This window comes from Haemorhous mexicanus, chromosome 16, assembly GCF_027477595.1.
Source record: "Haemorhous mexicanus isolate bHaeMex1 chromosome 16, bHaeMex1.pri, whole genome shotgun sequence".
NCBI lineage: Eukaryota > Metazoa > Chordata > Aves > Passeriformes > Fringillidae > Haemorhous > Haemorhous mexicanus.
The window spans coordinates 4,569,796-4,591,181 of record NC_082356.1 but is presented as its reverse complement, the minus strand read 5'-3'; the positions used below and the strand labels follow the sequence as shown (position 1 = coordinate 4,591,181).

Genomic DNA, 21,386 nt, shown 5'->3' with positions numbered 1-21,386 from the left:
GCTGCTGCACCCAGAGGCTGTGCGGGCTCTTCTCCAGGCTCCTGTGGGCCTCAGCCAGGCTCCGATGCAGCCCTGGCCCAGCGGAGCTGTGGGGCGGGCTGGCACCGCGGCTCCCTGGGCAGCAGCCGGCCCTCTGCACCTTCCAGAGCCTGGCACCAGCAGCTGCTGGCCGTGCCTCAGGGCTGTGCAGGCAGGGGAGGCTGGGGCTGGGCACAGGCAGCGCCCGGCCAAGGGGCTGAGCCCACGCTAACCCTTCCCTCCTGCTGCTCTCTCCAGCTGGCAGACGACGAGGGCAGAGCGGCCGAGCACCTGCGCCGGGCCCTGCCCTACCTGCAGAGCCCACAGGAGTCCCTGCGAGTGGCGGCCATCAGGTTCATAGGTGAGCCACGAGCCCGGGCTCCCTCCCCAGCCCGCCACAGCTCGGCCCCAGCCCCGCCTGCTGCCACGGCAGCGCCACCCGGGCCCGGCGCCATCGAGCCCCGCCTGGCCACGGCGCTGCTGCCGCCCTCTTGCAGCCGTGCCCTGGGGCGGCAGCGTGCAGCAGGGGCCGGGCTGAGCCCTGCCGGGCCAGCAGGGTGTGTAGCCACAGTGCCGGCAGCAATGCTGGCAGGGAGCTGTGCCGCTGGGGCTGTGACAGGCTCTGTGTTCCCAGGGATGGCCGGGCGGATCTTGACGGGGAAGTATCAAGAGCTGAAGCTTATCTACAGTGGTGAGTGAGGGCAGCAGGCTGGCAGCGGGGGCTGGCAAGGGGAAAGCTGCAAGCCCTGTCCCGTCTGTGGAGGGCTCTGCTCATTGTGCGGACGAGGGCTGGCCTGGGTGGAGCACACTGAGATTTAAGGGCCATGTGGGGGATTCATGGCTGCTCTTTGGGCTGATCCCCTTGGACCCTGCTCCATCCTGGCCATGGCTAGTGCGGGCCGGGATGGCCCTGGCAGGGCGCTCTCCTCAGCTCCCTGCAGATGTGTCATCTGACCATGGCTCTGTTCCTCTCTGTTACAGCCCTGGAAGTAATGGCAAATGACATCAGCCCCTCTGTCAGCAGCCTGTCAATTCAAACTTGGCATATCCTCAGGGCTTTAGACAGACCTCGATATTCCACCTTCAGGAATCTGCATGGTGAGCTCCGTGGGCCATGGAGGACAAGGCTTCGTCTGCTGGGGCTCAGCTGCCTGCGCTGCTGGAGCTCTGCACAGAGATGAGCCCAGAGGCTCTGTCTGCTGGGGCCACCTGAGCCAGCAGAGATTTTCAGTTTGTTCAAGACTGTTCTTTTCTTCTTTTTGTTTTTCTTTAGTATATAAATATAGGATGTGTTATAATAGACAGACACCCAGGATCTTTCTTTTGCTGCCAGGACCTGCAGGGCATTGAAGAAGAGGGGAAAAGGGTGCTTGTGCTCAGTGAGCTGCCCAGGTGTGCAGTGCTGCAGGAAAAATGGCCAGAAGCCTTTTGGCCTTTGGTGGTTCTGCTGAAGCCTTTGTGGTGCCAGCAGAACAGTTGGGCAGGGGTTGGAGCTGTGGGGATCCCTGCGAGAGCGGTGCCTGGAGATGGCCACAAGCCCTGTCCCAGGCAGGCACCGCTATCTGTGTCCTCCTGCCCGTGTGCTGCTCGCTGCGTTGCTGAGGGCTCCGAGGTGCCTCTGGATGGGGCTCCTCTGGAGCTGCTGTGGGGCTGTGGCGCTGCTGCCGGGCAGTTTGGCCGGGCTGGGGGAGACCCTGAGGGGCTGGGGCACTGGGAAGCCGTGAGCAATTGTGTGCCAGAGGCTACAAGCAGCCCCCTGGCAGCCGCCTTGTTCCTGGCACCCGGCTGCTCTGGCGCTTCCTCAGTGGGCGGTTGGAGGGACCTCCTGGAATCAGGCATGGAACCCTGGTCCCGGCCTTTCAGGGCTGTGGGGCCAGGAGTTGTGGGGCTGGGCGTGTGCCCTCCCTGTGCTCGAGACTGGAGCCCCAGGCCCCTCAGCCTTAGGCATTGAGCTCCACTGCCTGCTTGCTGAGTCTTGTTCCTGTTGCTGTGGGGGAGGCTGAGCTCTGTGCTTTAGGTGCCGTTGAGCCAGAAGAACAGCAGCTTTGAGCCCAGAGGGGCCACAGAAAGGCCTGGACAGGGCATTCCTGGCATTCCCAGGGCAGGGACACATGGTAGTGTGGCACCTTCAGGGTGCCACGCTGGCTTTGCACTGGGCCACCTCCCTGTGTGTGCAGGGCTGGCTCTTTGCTTTGCTGTGCTTGGCCTTTTGCCAACGTGCTCCTTTGGCTGCCTGCAGAGAGGGGCAGCCCTATAAGAAGGGGGAAAGGCCCTGTCTCCAACATCTCAAAGGGGGAAATGGAGCTCTCCCGGCCCTCAGCCCACGCTGTAAGCAGAGCAGAGCCTTTCCCCCAGCTCTGATGGCTTTCTGCCTGCTGCTGGGCCCTGGCCACCATGACCCACTGCACTTGCTCTGAGTCACCTACAGGATGGCTGCTGCCTCTTGATTTGCTGGCGGGACGTGAGGGTCACTGAGGGAAAGGTGGGTGTCCCAGTGCTGAGGGCACACATGGGTCACTGAGCAGACTTGAAGCTTCCCCAGCAGGTTGCAGGTGCCTTATGTGTCACTGAAGGGAAGGCAGATGCCCCATGTGTGGCCGAGGTGTCATGAAGGTCTCTGAATGGCATGCAGATGCCCAGCATGCCACTGAGGGCACATGAGAGTCCCTGAGGGGAGGCGGGTGTCTGTCGTGTCCCTCAGCGTACAACGTCGGTGTCACTGAGGGAACCTGAGCGTCCCTTGAAGGGGACACAGGCACGCCACGTGTCGCCGAGCGCACGTGCCGCTCGCTGAAGAGACGCCAGGGCCGCTGAGGGGACGTGGGCTCGCCCTGAGGGACACGGCAGGGCCGGGCCGGTCCCCGCTGCGCCGCCGCCGCCCGCTCCCCGCCGCAGGGAGCGTTTCCCGCCCAGGCGCGGGCGGCCCCGCCCCGCCGGTCCCCTCAGCCGCGGGCGGGAGCTCCAACCCGCTGTGGCCGCCCCTCGGGGCCAGGCGCCGGGCGGCCTTCCAGAAGCCGTGGGGGAGCTGCCCTGGGGCTGCCCTGCGCTCATACACACCGAGGAGGATGGGGCAGTGTTGTCTCAGGACTAGGGAGTGTTTCACTTTGAGAGGGGTAAAGCTGCAGTAGCTTAGAGCAAGAGAACTTCACAGCACAGGAATGCTACTGGAATTGCCTGGTGTCACCTGTAGGGCACGCAATGAACATTTGGGCTTTCAAGTTGAGATAATCACTGGACTGTGAGAATAATGAAATTGGAGGTCATCTGTCGAGTACATGTAGTGGGTGGACATTTCAGCAGGAAGATTTGAGGTCATCTCTAGGGGACAAAATTACTTTTGAGAAGAAGTCTGAGTAATTTCTAGAGGACACATAGAGATCATTTTGTGACAAAACCTGAGGGAAATGTTAGGGCAAAGACAGAACATTTGGGGGGTAAAACCTCAGGTTCTCTGACTTCCCACTACCTCATCCCATGCCCCAGCAGGGGAGCTTTGCCCTCCCTGTCCCCAGCCAGCCCAGCCTGGGCACCTCGGGGGTGCCCCCACCCTCCTGCTGAGGCCCGGCCTCGAGGGCTTCTGCCGCAGGCCTGGGAGACGCTCTGGGGAAGCGCCAGAGCAGCCAGGTGCCAGGGACAAGGCGGCTGCCTGGCGGCTGCTTATGGCCTCTGACACCCAATTGCTCAGGGCTTCCCACCGCCCTGGCTCCTCAGGGGCCTCCTGGTGTTCTGACAATTGACAGAGGTGATTTAATGGACACACCACTGGAAATAATGTCCTTATTTTACTGTCAATAAGAAGGAACCACAGTGTAAGATGATACATTCAATAAAAATGTGTGCTCGGTTATTGTGACAAGCAAAAACAAGCAAGATAGTGCACCTAAATAAGTACTATAAGAGAGAGAGAGAGCTATTTTGAAAGAAACATTACCAATTGCCTAAATTGTTTATCATCTTGCAGATCTGCACTTGCTGGGGAGCTGCATTTTACACCAAGGACCTGGGGAACCGTTCCCAGCAATTGGGAAAATCCTAGGTCATCCATTCACCCAGAGATGAGGTTTCCAAATTTGCCCTGAAAGTGGATCCAGCTTTTATAGGCCCAAAAGAGCAATTCAACGCAACTCAATTATATTTTTAGCCCAGAAACCCCTGCAGCTGATGGTATACTTCACAGCCAGCAGGGACACAGCTAGGCCAAAGCCCAAACCTCTGCTGGGAGGGTTTCCCCTCAAATACCCTACAAACAAACCTCTATTCAAGTCAGTTGGGAAAGTTTCTTCAAATGATACATTTCTGGCACCTAACTACACAGGGTTATGTGAAAGTTTCTGAAGCAGCTGGTTTGGAGTCAAAGAGCCAGCAATAAGAGTCCTTGTCATTTATTTGTAGCTAAATCACACTTCGGGGGACTTGAAGGAGTTTGGAACGAGTTAGAGACCAGACCTCTGAATTTTTTAGCTGTTGCCATTTCTTTTTCTTCTACATAGACAGGAAGGATGAGTTTGGCTCACATCTCCACCGCAAGGCTCAGAAGGTCACAAGACTCCTAGTTACAAGACCTTTTTAAGGATTTATTGGCCAATCAAACACTGCCAACAAGGATATTTATGTTTGTCTGGGTTTGAAAAGACAGGTGTCTGCTAAGGAAGGCAGAGGCCTCCCCTGAAATGGAAAATGTGAACCCCCTCCCTCTGAATTGTTATAAGTTTGAAATTAAGGGGCTCTAAGGCAAAGATATGGGACAAGGAATAACTTCTTTAGTAGGAAGGAAAAAAAACCCCAAAAAACAATGCAGTAATACAAAACAATACTGGCAGAGTCAGAATATGGTCTGACTCCCTGTGTGTCAGGGTGTTGGTAGTAATCCCATTAAATGGTGGCTGCAGTTCTCCTGGAGAGACAGGTGAGGTTCTGTTAAAGCAGTGACCATGTAGAAGGGTGGAGTTTTCCTTTGAAGATCCAGTGGTGGTGTGGATTGGTCTGGTCTTCCTCTGGGAATCCAGTGGGAAAGGTGCTGTGGTGTTCCAACTGTCAGATTACATCCAGGAAGGAATGCTAGGCTCCATCCCCTGGGTGGAGCTTCTCCCAATGGGATGATGTAATTTTATCAGTCATGCAGTCAGCACCTGCAGAGCCTGGCTGCAAGGAGAGAAAGCAGAAACCGCCCGTCAGCTGAAGGCTCCTGTGCCCTTGTCCCAGCCGCCCACGGTGCCCAGGCCATGCTGGCCGTGCTCAGAGCGGTGCCCAGAGCTGCCCATCACTGCTGCTTTTGGCAGCAGGGCAGGAGGGCAGGACGTGTGCCCAGCCTGCAGCCAGCCAGGGCACATCCACCTCCTCAGCAGCTGCCCAGAGCAGGAGGCTCCTGTGCTCGCTGCCATCTCCCAGAAGCTCTGATCCCACCATGCCAGGCAGACAGGGACCCACCTCACGCCCTCCCCTGCTGGAAGAAAAGCTGGTCCCAAAGGATGTCCTCAGCCTTCTCCAAGGGCACGGCCCATCCACACTGCAGCTGGTCCCAAGCACTTCCTGATCCAGACTGGACCCGACCTGGAACACTTCCTCTAGAAAAACAAACAACAAATTATTGAAAATAGATTACAGACAAAAAGGGGAAACAAGAAAAGATTTAAAAAAATCTTCTCTGTGTGGGGCTTAAGGAAGACCACCCCCTGCATGCAAGGAAAAAACCCACACACGGGTGAGGGAAGCCCAGGCTTTCTCCCTTCCCCCCTGCACTGCCCCCCACAATAACGCTGATCCCAAAGCAAACAAGGGCAGTGGAGCAGCCCAAGCCCTTCCTTGCCTGCACAGCAAAGCAGCCTCAGCACAGGTTCTGGAGTCCCACCTCTGCTCCCACCATGGGGTTTGTTTGTGTCGGGCTGGCTGCCTCAGCCCCAGCCCAGGGCACGGTGGGGGCTGGGGGCTGTTGGCAGGGCCAGGAGCCCACTCCCATTTCGTACCCAGCCCAGCCCATCCCCCCAGCCCTGCCAAAACCAGCTGGGCAGGCGACTGAAGGATCAGCTGCATCTGCCCCAGCAAAGGGGGAACCTTTGGTTCCCAGCCAGGCTGTGCAATGCCCAAATCTGGGAGCATCCCCCTGGGTGTGGACTGATCTGCAAATTTGCTGTGGAGCCTGGCTTTGGAGAAGGTGCCACAATCAAAGTCCATCATCTTCAGCTGGCCTGTGGCCAGGTCCAGGAAGAGGTTGCCATCCTTGATGTCATCCTTGCTGTCTCCAGCAGCAGCAGTCCCACCTGGTACAGCTTCTCCAGGGGCTCCTTCTCCTTCCATGGGGTGAGACCAGGCTCTCAGGTTCTGCCCAAGGCCCCAGCTGTCAGGGAACCAGGACAAGCAAAACCAGCTCAGATGGTGGCCACCAGTGCTGGGCAGAGCAGCTCAGCTCAACAACAAGGGCTGTGTGTTCCCATCTGATGAGCCCTGGGCAGTGACACAGGCAGGACAAAAAAGTCTGGCTTCCTTTGCTTCTGACTGCCAAAGCATGTGTGGAGCTGTAACTTACCAGGGCCCTGCATCACAGTGTGCCTGTGGCTCTCTCCCTTCTTCTAGGGCAGATGAATATCCTGCATCCAAGGATGACAGAGCAGCTCTTCTAATGAGGGCCTTTCCAAGTCCAGCATGGATAAACACCGCCTGATCAGATCTTGGCACTCTGGGCAGGGATACCACAAACCGCCGGTCAGTTGGAGAAGGCTCCTGTTGGCTTTGCCCCACTATTCCCGTGCCCAGGCCATGCTGGATGTGCTCAGAGCTGGGCCTAAGCTTTCCCATCCATTCCCTGGTTTGGAGGAGAGCAGGAGAGCAGGACATGTGCCACCTCCTCAGCAGCTGCCAGAGCAGGATGCTCACGAGCCCGCTGCTGTCTCCCAGCACTGGTATTCCCCCGTGCCCAGAGATGAGGATCCACCTTGAGAGAGCCCTTGTGGCAGCGAGAGCTGATGGTCCCAGCTGATGTTCTGGCCCCTCCTGAAAGGGTGCTCCCCACAGACCATCTGGTGCAGCAGGATGCCCAGGGACCAGATGGTAGCTGGCCTGCCATAGTACCAGCCAAAGTGGGTCCATTCCGGGGGGCTGTATGACCGTGTTCCTATGGAATACAGATGGAGTTCATCAGGGGGATGCTGCTGCTCCCAGAGCCTGGCCCCAGCATCCCTGCTCCAGTGGCACATGGGGTGTGACGCACTGCCCTCTCACCAGCACCTGGGACTTCTGTACAGACTTGGGGTTGGAAAAGAAGCCACTGGGGTTGGAAGAGGGCAGTGGAAGCCCTGGCAAGGCCCCATCATAACAAGGAAGAAACCACTCAGTGCTGGGGGAAAAACCATGCCTGCATCCTCCCTGCCTGCATTGCTCCAAAAACATTATGAACCCAAAACAAAGCAGGCGAGTGGAGCAGTCCAAGCCCATTCTCACCTGCACACCAAACTGGCTGGGGCACTGGTTCCGACCCCCCCTCTCAGCTACCACCACCCACGGGTGTTTTTGTTGGGTTGGCTGCCCCAGCCCCAGTCCTGGGCAGAGTGGTGGGCAAAGGCTGCCAGGAGGGCTGGAAGCTGGCTCCACACCCAGCCCTGCTCAAAAGCAGCTTGGCTGAAGTCTCCCGGTCTCCCTTTCCCGGGGTCCCCTCCTCTCCCAGTCTCTCTCCCCATGCCCGGTCGGGCCATGCCCCACGCCTGCCCCTGGCCCCGGGCGGGGCTGCATCGTGCCCGGACCCGGGCGTCCCGCCGCGGTCTCGCCTCCGGCCGGCTCTGGTCGTACTGGCGGTGGCGCTGCTGGGCGGGCATCAGTGCCTGGGACAGGGGCGGCATCGCCTCCCTTTGGCTCCGCCTGGCCCGAGCCCGGCCCCGGGCCCGGCCCCGGCCCCGGCCCCGGCCCCGGCCCCGGCCCCGGCCCCAGCCCCTCCCGGGGCCCGCGGAGGACACAGGCGGCGCGGCCGCTCCCGCCGCCTCCGCTCCTGCTTGCCCGGCCCGAGCTCCGCCGCTCGGCAGCGCGGCCGCCGGCCCCGAGCCGCCGCTGTCCCGCTGCAGGGAGCGAACGCCTGGGGATGGCCGGCCCGGGGCGCTTGAGGGGCGCTCGGGGGCCGTTACCGGCCCCGGGCCGAGCGCTGACAGCCGCGTCCCGCCGGCAGGGAAGGCGCAGCAGGGCCTGAAGGAGCAGTACCGGCTGGGCTCGCTGCTGGGGCGCGGCGGCTTCGGCAGCGTCTTCGCGGCCACGCGGCTCTCGGACGGCGCCCCGGTGAGCGGCGGGCGCAGGAGGAGGAGGAGGAGGGGGCGGAGGAGGAGGAGGGCGGAGGATGGGGCTGAGCAAGGCGGGCGGCGAACTCAGCCCGCTGCTGCCCTTGGCTTGCAGGTGGCCATCAAAAGGGTGCCACGGGAGCGCGTCCGGCACTGGGGCGAGCTGGTGAGTGAGCGGGGCCAGCGGGAGCAGCCGGGCCGTGCCGGGCGGGGATGAGCCGAGGCCCGACAGTGTGGAAGCCTCCAGGACGCCTCGAGGGAGAGCGGGCGTGGGGCCAGCGCAGGGCACAGAGCATCCCAGGCTGGCTGAGGGCTTCCCGAGCCCCGGCACGGCATCAGCCCCACTGACGGCATCGTGCTCCTCCCGCAGCCCGACGGCACCAGCGCACCCCTGGAGATCGTGCTGCTGGCCAAGGTGTCCACTGGCTTCCCTGGTGTGGTCCAGCTGCTGGAGTGGCTTGAGCTCCCCAACGACGTCTTGATGGTGCTCGAGCGCCCGGAGCGGTGTCAGGACCTGCAGCATTTCATTCGGGCACGGGGCTTCCTGCCCGAGGAGGTGGCACGGGAGCTGTTCCGCCAGGTGCTGGAGGCCGTGCGGCACTGCACCAGCTGCGGGGTCCTGCACAGGGACATCAAACCAGAGAACATCCTGGTTGACCTGGCCACCGGGCAGGCCAAATTGATTGACTTTGGCTGTGGCACCTACCTGCAGGACACAGCCTACACTCACTTTGCAGGTGAGCCCACACAGGGTGTGCTCCTGGTCCCAGCATCTCATGGCCCAACATCTCACAGCCCAAGCTGGGTGTGGCAGTGGGGATTCTCCCTTCTGCAGCCCTTCATGGCACTGAGACTTCAGCCGAGTTGCTTTTGAGCAGGGCTGGGTGTGGAGCCAGCTTCCAGCCCTGCAGGCAGCCTTTGCCAGCCACTCTGCCCAGGACTGGGGCTGGGGCAGCCAGCCCAGCAAAAACACCCGTGGGTGGGGGTAGCCGAGAGGGGGGGTCGGAACCAGTGCCCCAGCCAGTTTGGTGTGCAGGTGAGAAAGGCCTTGGACTGCTCCACTCGCCTGCTTTGTTTTGGGTTCATAATGTTTTTTGGAGCAATGCAGGAAGGGAGGATGCAGGCATGGTTTTTCCCCCAGCACTGAGTGGTTTCTTCCTTGGTTATTGTGGGGCCTTTCCAGGGCTTCCACTGCCCTCTTCCAACCCCAGTGGCTTCTTTTCCAACCCCAAGTCTGTACACAAGTCCCAGGTACTGGTGTGAGGGCAGTGCGTCACACCCCGTGTGCCACTGGAGCAGGGATGCTGGGGCCAGGCTCTGGGAGCAGCAGCATCCCCCTGATGAACTCCATCTGTATTCCATAGGAACACGGTCATACAGCCCCCCGGAATGGACCCACTTTGGCTGGTACTATGGCAGGCCAGCTACCATCTGGTCCCTGGGCATTATGCTGCACCAGATGGTCTGTGGGGAGCACCTTTCAGGAGGGGCCAGAACATCAGCTGGGACCATCAGCTCTCGCTGCCACAAGGGCTTTCTCAAGGTGGATCCTCATCTCTGGGCACGGGGGAATACCAGTGCTGGGAGACAGCAGCGGGCTCGTGAGCATCCTGCTCTGGCAGCTGCTGAGGAGGTGGCACATGTCCTTCTCTCCTCCTCTCCTCCAAACCAGGGAATGGATGGGAAAGCTTAGGCCCAGCTCTGAGCACATCCAGCATGGCCTGGGCACGGGAATAGTGGGGCAAAGCCAACAGGAGCCTTCTCCAACTGAGCAGCGGTTTTTGGTTTCCCTGCCCAGAGTGCCAAGATCTGATCAGGCGGTGTTTATCCATGCTGGACTTGGAAAGACCCTCATTAGAAGAGCTGCTCTGTCATCCTTGGATGCAGGATATTCATCTGCCCTAGAAGAAGGGAGAGAGCCACAGGCACACTGTGATGCAGGGCCCTGGTAAGTTACAGCTCCACACGTGCCTTGGCAGTCAGAAGCAAAGGAAGCCAGACTTTTTTGTCCTGCCCGTGTCACTGCCCAGGGCTCATCAGATGGGAACACACAGCCCTTGTGCTGGAGCTGAGCTGCTCTGCCCAGCACTGGTGGCCACCATGCGAGCTGGTTTTGCTTGTCCTGGTTCCCTGACAGCTGGGGCCTTGGGCAGAACCTGAGAGCCTGGTCTCACCCCAGGGAAGGAGATGGAGCCCCTGGAGAAGCGGTACCAGGTGGGACTGCTGCTGCTGGAGGCATCAAGGATGGCAACCTCTTCCTGGACCTGGCCACTGGCCAGCTGAAGATGATGGACTTTGATTGTGGCATCTTCTTCAAAGCCAGGCTCCACAGCAAATTTACAGATGAGTCCACACCCAGGGGGATGCTCCCAGATTTGGGCATTGCACAGCCTAGCTGGGAACCAAAGGTTCCCCCTTTGCTGGGGCAGATGCAGCTGATCCTTCAGTCGCCTGCCCAGCTGGTTTTGGCAGGGCTGGGGGGATGGGCTGGGCTGGGTACTAAATGGGAGTGGGCTCCTGGCCCTGCCAAGAGCCCCCAGCCCCCACCGTGCCCCGGGCTGGGGCTGGGGCAGCCAGCCTGACACAAACAAACCCCATGGCGGGAGCAGAGGTGGGACTCCAGAACCTGTGCTGAGGCTGCTTTGCTGTGCAGGCAAGGAAGGGCTTGGGCTGCTCCACTGCCCTTGTTTGCTTTGGGATCAGTGTTATTGTGGGGGGCAGTGCAGGGGGGAAGGGAGAAAGCCTGGGCTTCCCTCACCAGTGTGTGGGTTTTTCCTTGCATGCAGGGGTTTGGCCTTCCTTAAGGCCCTGGCAGAGATAAGATTTTTTTACCTTTTTTCTTGTTTCCCCTTTTTGTCTGTAATCTATTTTCAATAATTTGTTGTTTGTTTTTCTAGATGAAGCCTTATAGGTTGGGTCCAGTCTGGATCAGGAAGTGCTTGGGACCAGCTGCAGTGTGGATGGGCCGTGCCCTTGGAGACGGCTGAGGACATCGTTTGGGACCAGCTTTTCTTCCAGCAGGGGAGGGCGTGAGGTGGGTCCCTGTCTGCCTGGCATGGTGGGATCAGAGCTTCTGGGAGATGGCAGCGAGCACAGGAGCCTCCTGCTCTGGGCAGCTGCTGAGGAGGTGGATGTGCCCTGGCTGGCTGCAGGCTGGGCACACGTCCTGCCCTCCTGCCCTGCTGCCAAAAGCAGCAGTGATGGGCAGCTCTGGGCACCGCTCTGAGCACAGCCAGCATGGCCTGGGCACCGTGGGCGGCTGGGACAAGGGCACAGGAGCCTTCAGCTGACGGGCGGTTTCTGCTTTCTCTCCTTGCAGCCGGGCTCTGCGGGTGCTGAGGCTGCTCTGGGCTCTGCCAGGGCTCTGCTGGAGCTCAGCACCAAGCTGGAATCAGCCAAAGAAGAAATGGTGTGACCTGCAGCACAGACTTGCTTGAGCATTTTGGCAGCACAGCTCAAGTTTGCAGAGTGTACACCTCCAAGGGAAAACATGACACGCCCCAAAAAATAAATTTGTTCAATAACTTCTGAAATGAAATCAATCTGGGATGCCCCCAAATGACATTTCTCAGCTTGCTCAAGTTGTAGCTCAGCCCTTCTCTGAACAGTTCTCTCCCCATCTGCCTTTTACTACTGCTCCCTCTTTTCCCTCAGTGAGTTCCCAGCCCATTGCAGCCTGTATCACACTGTTGCCTTCCTTGGTGCCCCTCCCCACGAGGAAGGCTGAGCCCCAGGCTTAGGGATGCATCCTGTCACTGGCTGAGGAGCAGCAATGTCTCAGAGGTCCCATGGGATTTTGGTGTCATTGAGAGCCACCCTCCAGCCCTCAGCTCTGCTCACTGCTGAGCTCCCACTCCCTTTCCCTTGTCCTTCCTGCAGGATGAGCTCTCTGAATCCCCTGGAGCCTCTTCACCCTTCCCAGCCCACACACCCACCTCAGTTAGGCCGAAGCTGAAGCTGCTCTGTCTCCTCTGGTGTACAGGGTGATCTTGTCCCCAGTGAGTTGCAGCTGGACCAGTTGCTGAAGATTGGAGGCGGGCCTGATCTTGACAGGCCACACCTGCAACCAACAAGCACTAGTGATATATAAGAGTAAGGGAAGAGGAGTGAGAGGAGTCAGATTACTCCTGCAAGGACCTGGAACAGTCAGTGTGTAGAGGAACTGCCTGTGAGGAACATCAAGAAGGTATGAAGCTCTGACAATACGAAATCCTTGTGATATGATGACAATAGAATTTGTGTTATCTAAGACAACACTCTGGCACACCATCCAGTCCCCTGTGCAGGGAGCCCCAGCCCCAGAGCACAGCACACAACAGTGCAGTCCGGGCTGGAGCAGCTGCCCTGCAGGCCTGGCTTGGCTCTTTGTGGCAAGGGAATGCTCCCTGTTTCCAGCTGTCCCTGCAGGATGGCCCCAGGTCAGAGCCCAGCTGGGCTCCCACTGCAGCCACTGGAGCTTGGGGCAGACAGTGCTCCCAGAGCTGAGGTTCCTGGGGAGCACCCGGAGCTGTGCCTTGCACTCTGCTGCCATGTGTCACAGTGCAGGCTGGCTAGTGCTGTGTGAATGCACCAGCCCCTGGTTTGACTGACAGGGGCCTCGCCCAGTCACATCTCTGCCAAGGCTGCAGCATTTCACTGGGCAGAACCTGACAAGGCATAGAGAGCAGAGCAATGAAATTACCCAGACTGGGTTTTTCAAAGGCACTTTAGAAGGAAGGGCTTGAGAATAAATGCTCTCTGTTTGCCACATTGGGGTGAGTTAGTGTCTTTGTCTTCAACCCACTCCGCCTCGAGCCAACGTTACAGCCACCCACTCCCTCACACATCCCCCTCATGCCTTCCCACTGCTGTGTCCTGTCAGGGCTTCTGCAGCCCCTCATCCCTTCATGGCCCTGTCCCCTCAGGGTCTCCCCCAGCCCGGCCAACCTGCCCGGCAGCAGCGCCGCAGCCCCACAGCAGCTGCAGAGGAGCCCCATCCAGAGGCACCTCGGAGCCCTCAGCAATCCAGCCAGCAGCACACGGGCAGGAGGACACAGATGGCGCTTCCTGCCTGGGACAGGGCTTGTGGCCATCTCCAGGCACTGCTCTCACAGGGATCTCTGCAGCTCCAGCCCCTGCCCACCCGCTCTGTTGGCAGCAAAAACGCTTCAGCAGAACCACCAAAGGGCAAGGGGCTTCTGGCCATTTTCCCTGCAACACAGCATGCCTGGACAGCTTGCTGAGCCCAAGCACCCTTTTTCCCCTCTTCCCCTATGCCCTGCAGACCCTGGGAAGCAAAAGAAAGCTCCTGGGAGTCTGTGTATTATAACACATTCTATATTCATATACTAAAGAAAAAACAAAAATAATAGAACAATCTTGAAGAAATAGAACATTCCTGCTGGCTTAGGTGGCCCCAGCAGACAGAGCCTCTGGGCTCAGCTCTCTGCAGATCTCCAGCAGCGCAGCCAGCCGAGCCCTGACAGACGAGGCCGTGTCCTCCATGCCCTGCGGAGCTGATCCTGCAGCCTCTGGAAGACGGAAGATCGCTCACTCTGGAGTGACTGGAGGACATTCAGTGTATGAAGTGCCATGTGTGACGAGGCACTGCTGGTGTCCTCTGTCAGGTGTTCAAGGGCTGAAAGAGAGAGGAACAGAGCCATGGTCAGATCCCGAACCTGAGAGAACCCGAGGAGAGTCCCCTGCCAGGGCCATTCCAGCCGGCTCTAGCCATGGCCAGGAGGGAGCAGGGACCAACGGGACCAGCCCGAAGCTCCTGGCCACGAATCCCCCACGTGGCCCTGAAATCTCTGTGTGCTCTGCCCACGCCGCCCCTTATCCGCACAGGGAGCAGAGCCCTCCACAGCCGGGGCAGGGCTTGCAGCTGTCCCTGCCAGCCCCCTGCTTTCCGCCCGCTGCCCTCACTCACCGTTGCAGATGAGCTGGAGCTCTTCCTTCTTCCCCCTCAGGTACCACCCGGCCATCCCTGGGAACACAGAGCCTGTCACAGCCCCAGCGGCACAGCTCCCTGCCAGCGGCGCTGCTGGCACTGTGGCCACACGCCCTGCTGGCCCGGCAGGGCTCAGCCCGGCCCCTGCTGCATGCGGCCGCCCCAGGGCACGGCTGAGAGAGGGCGGCAGCAGCGCCGGGGCCAGGCGGGGCTCGATGGCGCCGGGCCCGGGTGGCGCTGCCGGGGCAGCAGGTGGGGCTGGGGCCGAGCTGTGGCAGGGCCGGGAGGGAGCCCGGGCTCGTGGCTCACCAATGAACCTGATGGCCGCCACTTGCAGGGACTCCTGTGGGCTCTGCAGGTAGGGCAGGGCCTGGCGCAGGTGCTCGGCTGCTCTGCTCCCATGGTCTGCCAGCTGGAGAGAGCGGCAGGAGGGAAGGGTTGGTGAGGGCTCAGCCCCTTGGCCGGGCGCTGCCTGCGCCCAGCCCCAGCCTCCCCTGCCTGCACAGCCCTGAGGCGCGGCCAGCAGCTGCTGGTGCCGGGCTCTGGAGGGTGCAGAGGGCAGGCTGCTGCCCGGGGAGCCGCGGTGCCAGCCCGCCCCACAGCTCTGCTGGGCCAGGGCTCCATCGGAGCCCGGCTCAGGCCCACAGGAGCCTGGAGAAGAGCCCGCACAGCCTCTGGGTGCAGCAGCGGGCAGGGGCACAGCTGCCAGCCCCATACTCTGAGCACCGCCCTCGGGGGCCTTCTCCAGGCTGAGGCTGGGGCTTGCAGGCCGTCCTTACCAGGCACTTGGTGAACTTCCACGGCTTCTGGTTCTTCACCAGTCTTTCAAGATCCCTCCTCTTCAGGAACTTGACCACACAAAGCAGCGTTTCCTGAGAAGCCTGGAGAGCAGCAGAGATGCAGAGATGGCCCCACAGCCCAGGGTGCAGGACTCACGTCCCTGTGCCAAGGCCTGGAGGAGGCTGCAGCCCGGCAGGCGCCAGGGCAGGAGGCAGCCGAGCCCCCTGCCAGGGGGACAGCAGCAGCCCACGAGTCCTCACCTGTGCCACACGCCGATTCTCATCATGGCAGTGGAAGAAGAGTGGCAGCAGGCTCTGGCGCAGGGGTGTCTTCAGGGCCTTTTTTTTCTTTTCCAGTGGAAGAGTCACCAAGGTTCTGAAGAGCAGTATGGAGAGCAGCTGCACCTGGCTATTATTCTGTATTGAAGGAAGAAAAGAAGGCCTTAGCATTGGCTGCATGGGGCTCAGCTTGGCACAAGCCTGCAAATCCACAAGGCACAGTGCCTGGGAGCACCCAGTGGCCGTGGCTGGGGGCAGCGAGCCTTACATGGTCAAAGAGTGGCAGGAGTGCCTCAAGCAGCTGCAGTATGATGGGGCTGGGCATCAGCATGTCATTGTCCAAGATGATAAAGCTGAGAAGCATGACTGTCATGCTAACTATCTCTCCATCTGCGTCCCACAGGAGCTCCACAAGACTTTCAGTCAGGCTCCACATTTTTTCGGTCTGTGCGAAACACAAGTTTGTGAAACGCCATCCTGCTACTGCAGGGCCCAGAGGCCAAAGGCCTGTCCTGAAGCACTCGCGCAGCTGAACTGGGAGGCAGGAGAGCTGGGAGCAACTTCCCCAGTGCCCAAAGCTCAGCCAAGCCAAAGGGACTGCATTCCCCAGCTCAGCCTCAGCTGCTGCCCCCTTCTCACCATTGAGGGCTCCTCAATGAGCTCCAGAAGGGCCCTGAGCGCCAGGCGACGCCTCTCCCTGCACTCGCTCTGCAGCTGCCTTGACAAGATTTCCAGGACTCTGTTAGCACCGCGTTCACTCAGGTCCAGGAACTCGAGGACCTGAAAGGCACAGGGCAGTGACAGGGGACCCGGCCGGCAGGAGCCCAGAACCGCACAGGGCTGGGCCCAGGCAGCAGCACAGGGTGCGGGCACCGTCCCAGGCAGCTGTGGCTCCGAGAGGGCAGAGAGCTGGGAGGCAGCTGAGCGAGGCAGTGCTGGCCATCAGGCTCACCTCCACAAGGAACGCCAGGGCAGGCAGATCCCAGCGTGGCTCCCGTGTGCTGAGCAGCCGGAGCAGGTAGCGAGTGATTCGGGAACACAAGGGGATGGAGACACAGCACATCTCCCTAGCAGGAGAAAAAGGAACCAAGACTTTTGGCCAGGGGAACAAACCTCTGCCAGGACTGACTCACAGAGGTCTGGTCTTTCCCCAGCATCCTGCAAGGGGCCCTGGCCTATCTGGGAGGTGGCTCCTTGTGGGCACCCTCCTCTCCCAGCCTTTTCCAGTCTGCTTGGTCATCCCTCGTTCACAAGGCTCTCTGGGCCACAACCACGGGGACTGTGTTGGGAACCCAGGGAACAGAGCACAAATGTCAGAGGCAGTGGGGAGAAGGGGGTCTCACCTGGCCAGCAGACCCACAGCATAGTGGTGGGTGTCAGCACACAGCAGCGTGTCCCAGCCACCCCTGCGTTCCACTGCCACCACCACATCCTCCTGCTGCATTCGGCAGAGCAGGGACTTCAGAGTCTGCACTGCAAACCTGCGTGCAGAGCAAAGCCCAGGTCACGCTGGGAGCACTGGCTCCTACCCAGGGACGTGGCAGGGACAGGAGGAGTGGGATGAGCACCTGTTGGGGCTGGTGGCAAGGCCATGTTGCTCCTGGCATCCGTTCCAGAAGGTATCGACCTCCTCTGGCACATCCAGAGTGCTGAAGAACACTTGGAAGAGCAGATGCACAAAGAGGCGGGGGAAATACACCGTCACCATATGTGGGACACAGGGCACCTGGAGGATCTTCCACATCACCACAGCTGCCTGCAAAGGACAAAGCCCCCCAAGACAGCCCTCAGTGCTGAGGTGTCCGTGTGGCAGGGCCCGAGCAGGGGAGGGAGAGGCCAGGAGAGAGGCAGGTGGAGCATGGGGCCTGGTGCCCCTGAAGCTGCCCCTGGGCCAGGTTTCAGCCCAGTCCCTGAGGCAGGGAGATGCAGTGGGGCAAGGAAGATGGAGAGCTGCTGGAGAGGCGGCCGTGGGGCCAGCAAAGGCCAGTTGCAGAAACTCACAGCCAGGGCAAAGACACCCGTTTTGTCCCCATCCGAGGTCCATGTGCTGTGCTCTGGCCAGCTCCCCAGCACATCCAGGAGTATCAGCAGCACCGGCTCTGCAGTCCTGGGCGAGCACATGATGCTCTTCCACATGGTCAAAGCAGCTCTGTGGGGTTAGAGCTCTGTCTCAAGGGGCTCTCAGACACAGCACCATGGCCTGGGCAGCAGTGGGGATCTGAGCTGGCTTCCAGCTCTGCCTCTGCCCAACGGCCCTCACCAGCAGCACCCAGGCAGCCCAGACCTATGGGGACAGTCCCCTGAGGGGTGGCAAGGGAGCGTGGCAGCAGGCTCGGGGGCTGACGTGCCAGGGCTGGCAAAGAGAGCAGCCAGAAGGCCCTGGAACTCTCTGTTGGTCAGACACTTTGGCCAGGCTGTACAGGCTGATGGGCTGGGGAGCCCTGAGCCCTCTGGGCAGGTGGGCCCCATACCTGTCACAGGATGGGGACACACGCAGGAGCGTCATGACTACGTCAGCGGGCTGTGCTTCAGTGAGATCCAGCAGGGTCCTGTTCAGCCTGTGCTCAGCAAACTGATTGGCCAGGAGCCACTGGTGGATGTACCTGACCAGGGCGGGCACCTGGAGAGGGCACAGGGAGACTTGGAAAGCTGCCAGAGGGAGGAATGTCCCCAGCTTCCCCAGAGAAGTGCTACCCTTCCCACCACACTGCCATGTGGCCTCAAAGGTTTCCAGTGACCAGCAGGCGTGGCTTGGGAGGCAATTCCTGGGAGGATCAAACCCTGGCCACAGGCTGCTTACTTGCTTTGGACTGGAAAAGCCCTCCTCTACGAGCATATCCAGCAGGGCAGCAGTGGTCTTGGTTTGGAAGATGTGCGAATATGCTCTGAGCCCAGTGCCCATGGGGCTGGTCTCTTCTTCCCGAATTCTCTTCAGGAATTTGCAAACCAGCTGTAGGAGAAGGGCAGGAAGCCAGGGATTTTGCATGGAATGCTCCAAGCACGGTGAGAGCAGGCCCAGCCCAGGAGGGGATGGCTGCAGGTACCTGTGCTGTTCTGTGGAAGAGGCCACGGGCGGGGTCCTGCTCTTGTGTGCGCTCCAGGGCTGCACCTGGCAAAGAAGGAGCACAGCCAGAGCTGAGGGGCTGCGGGAGAGGCCGGAGAACACAGCCCAGCCCTGTGCTTCCCATGCAGGGACAGCCCTGGGATGCCCCAGGGGATGGAGCATGGCCCCTGCGGGGTGTCTGCCTAGCCCCTCTTCCTTCATGTCCATGGGCATGGCCCAGGGGATGGGATGGGATGGGATGGGATGGGATGGGATGGGATGGGATGGGATGGGATGGGATGGGATGGGATGGGATGGGATGGGATGGGATGGGATGGGGTGGGGTGGGATGGGATGGGATGGGGTGGGATGGGATGGGATGGGATGGGATGGGGTGGGATGGGATGGGATGGGATGGGATGGGATGGGATGGGATGGGATGGGATGGGATGGGATGGGATGGGATGGGATGGGATGGGATGGCGCAGTGCCCAGCTGGCTGCAGGCACCAACTCTGTGGCCCAGCTCTACTACTCACCACCACTCAACGGCTCCAGCTCTTCAGTCTCCTGTGCGGGGGCAGGTCCAGGGCCTTCTTCCTCTTCTTCCCCCCAGGCCAGCTTGGGCACTCTTGTGGCTCTCTGCTCCATGTCTTGCAGGAGAGATGCCTTGGAAAAGCTCCGAGTCAGCAAGTCCTACAGTCGTGCCTGGAAAGCACCTTCGAGAGAGAAGCCTCGGGAAGGCTACAGGACAGCAAGTCCTGCACTCTGGTCTCGAGGGCTCCTGCCACAAGGACAGGAGACTCCTGTCAAGGATTGTGGTGTGGCCTCAAGGGCACTGGCAGCAGGGATTGGAGATGCCTCCAGGGCACAAAGTCTCACACTCTGCCCTCAAGGGCACCTGCAGAAGAGGAGCCTCGGGAAGGCCACAGGTCAGCAAGTCCTGTGGTCTGGCCTCGAGGTCAGCTGCAGGAACAATGCCTCGGAAAGGCTCTGGGTCAGACACGATCGAAGGCGCTGTGCGGGGGCTCCTCACGGCACCGCTCTGTGCTGTCCTGTCCCGTTGCCTGCTCCGAGCACTGTGGCCTGCTCTTGTCACCACCAGCTCCTATGTCACCACGTGTCACAAAGAGCCCTTGGACACCCCTTCTGTGCCATGGTTGCCATGCTGCACCGTGTCACAAAGGGCCCCTGCACACACTGCCCCCTGCCCTGGGGCCGCCCCCAGCTTAACCAAAGTGGCCCAGGTTGAAAGGAATCTCTCACCCCAAGTGTTTAAGGCAGCCCGACAGGGTCTTTAAGAACAGCTCAGACCATTAGCAAACAGTGCCCTGCTCTATGGGTTCAGGGCAGCAGAAGGAGACCCCAGGGCTGCCGAGGCAGCCGCTCTGGGAAGGGCAGGGGCCTTCCACAGAAGCTGGCACGGCCTCCTTGGGACACGTCCCGGCAGGTGGCCATCCTAAACCTGTGGGTGTGACATGGACAGGGAACGTGTGGGCCAGGGCACGAATGCTGCTCTGACCCCTGGGCCTGGGGAGCACTGACATCAGCAGGTGTGGCAGAGTCCCTGCCCAAGCAGACCTGCCACCCCCCGAGCCCTGGCAGCGCTGGTGCCCATCTCCTGCCCCAGAGACCTGTGCCCCCGGGGGGCTTCTGTGCCAGAGGGAGCCAAAGCCCACCTGCATTGGGGGCTGTGCTCCTTCCTGCAGGGGCTCTTGGCAGGAGCACCTGGAGCAAATGCTGGCAACACTTGGTCTCGGTCAGAAGCTCTCACTCCATGCTGAAATTATTTTCTATTGAAGTAATTTCCTTTAGCACAGAAACACCTTAGTGGTGAAGGCACAGAAGAATCTGGCGTTTAAGACTCCTCACTTCAGGAAAGCTTTACTTCCCATTGCTCAACTCAAGGAGTTCCAAAAAGTTGCAAACTTCCCAAATTCATTGGGATGGCCTGAGGAGGTGAAGAGTTGGATGTTTGCTTCCCATCTCAAAGCAGCAACTCATTTACCTTAACATCATCCACTGAGAGTCACTTTACAGAACATAACACTATACAGATGCAAAAAAAAGGCCATTCTTTGGTTTGCAAACAGTTGTCTATGAAGGGATGATAATATCCTAATTCTCTTAAGGAATAAAAGCTGTCCAGAAATGAAAGTCCACTCAGTGTTGCAAAAGTAGCCCAAACAAATGAGTAGATGGCCAAAGGGCTAATCCTCCCCCTGGTACAGATATCTAAGTGGCCAGTAAAGTACAGCTCTCCCTTCTTGTTCCCTGCAGGAGAATCAGGACCATGAACAGGAAGAGTCACAGATATTCTTTCTGCCCTCCATAACCAAAGCTGTGCCAAACCACAGATGCTGCCTTCAAACTGACTCAAATTCCAGCCTAGACCTCTCACCTTCCAGACAACTCCTTCCCCAACACTTCACCAACACCAACCCTCCCAAACTCCCACCCAGAAGCTCTCAACACCCCACCAGGACCCCCAGCTGACCCCGTCCCTCCGCAGAGCTTTCCCACCCTCCAGCACACGCCCTGGTTCACTGCACATGCCCTGGGATGGCACTCAGGGGGATCTGTTCCAAGGCCTTCCCCGGTGGCAAGCTCAGGCTGCCAGGCCTAGGGTTCCTGGATCACCCTTCCCACCTCACTGGGAGCTCCCAGGGAAGCACTTTCCTTGAGAAGCAAGCTCCAAAGGCATTTCCCCAAATGTGTAGATTTCCTGGGGAACACCAACACACTCTTAAGAAAAGCTGGCAAGGCTGAATGCTCCAGCTCTAGCTCCTATTCGCCCAAGTGTGTTTCCAGGTGGAGGTTCAGAGGTGTAGCCCCAGGCCCTCTAGAAACACATTGTGCCCGCTGCCTTTTCACCTGCCTCAACTCCTGCCTGCGCTCACGGCAGGAAAACCAGGCTGTTCCCAGCCAGAGCCCAGAGCCCTGTCCCCACAGGACGCTCTTGCCAGAACCTTCCAGAACTCTCTGCTGTGCATGCAGAGCTTTTCATGCCCGCTCCCAACATGCTTTGGAATGCAGAGCACACCCTGGCTGGCTCTGCCACCAGCACGCCCCAAACACAGGTGG

At 59.9% G+C, this 21,386-nt stretch overlaps 1 long non-coding RNA gene across 1 annotated transcript; it reads left to right on the top strand.

Annotated features, from left to right (window-relative positions):
- Positions 1 to 512: 512 nt before the first annotated feature.
- On the top strand, positions 513 to 1,324 carry LOC132334924 (uncharacterized). Its single transcript, XR_009488566.1, has 2 exons — positions 513 to 709; positions 1,000 to 1,324. It is a non-coding gene; the product is annotated as an uncharacterized LOC132334924 (long non-coding RNA).
- The last annotated feature ends 20,062 nt before the right edge of the window (positions 1,325 to 21,386 follow it).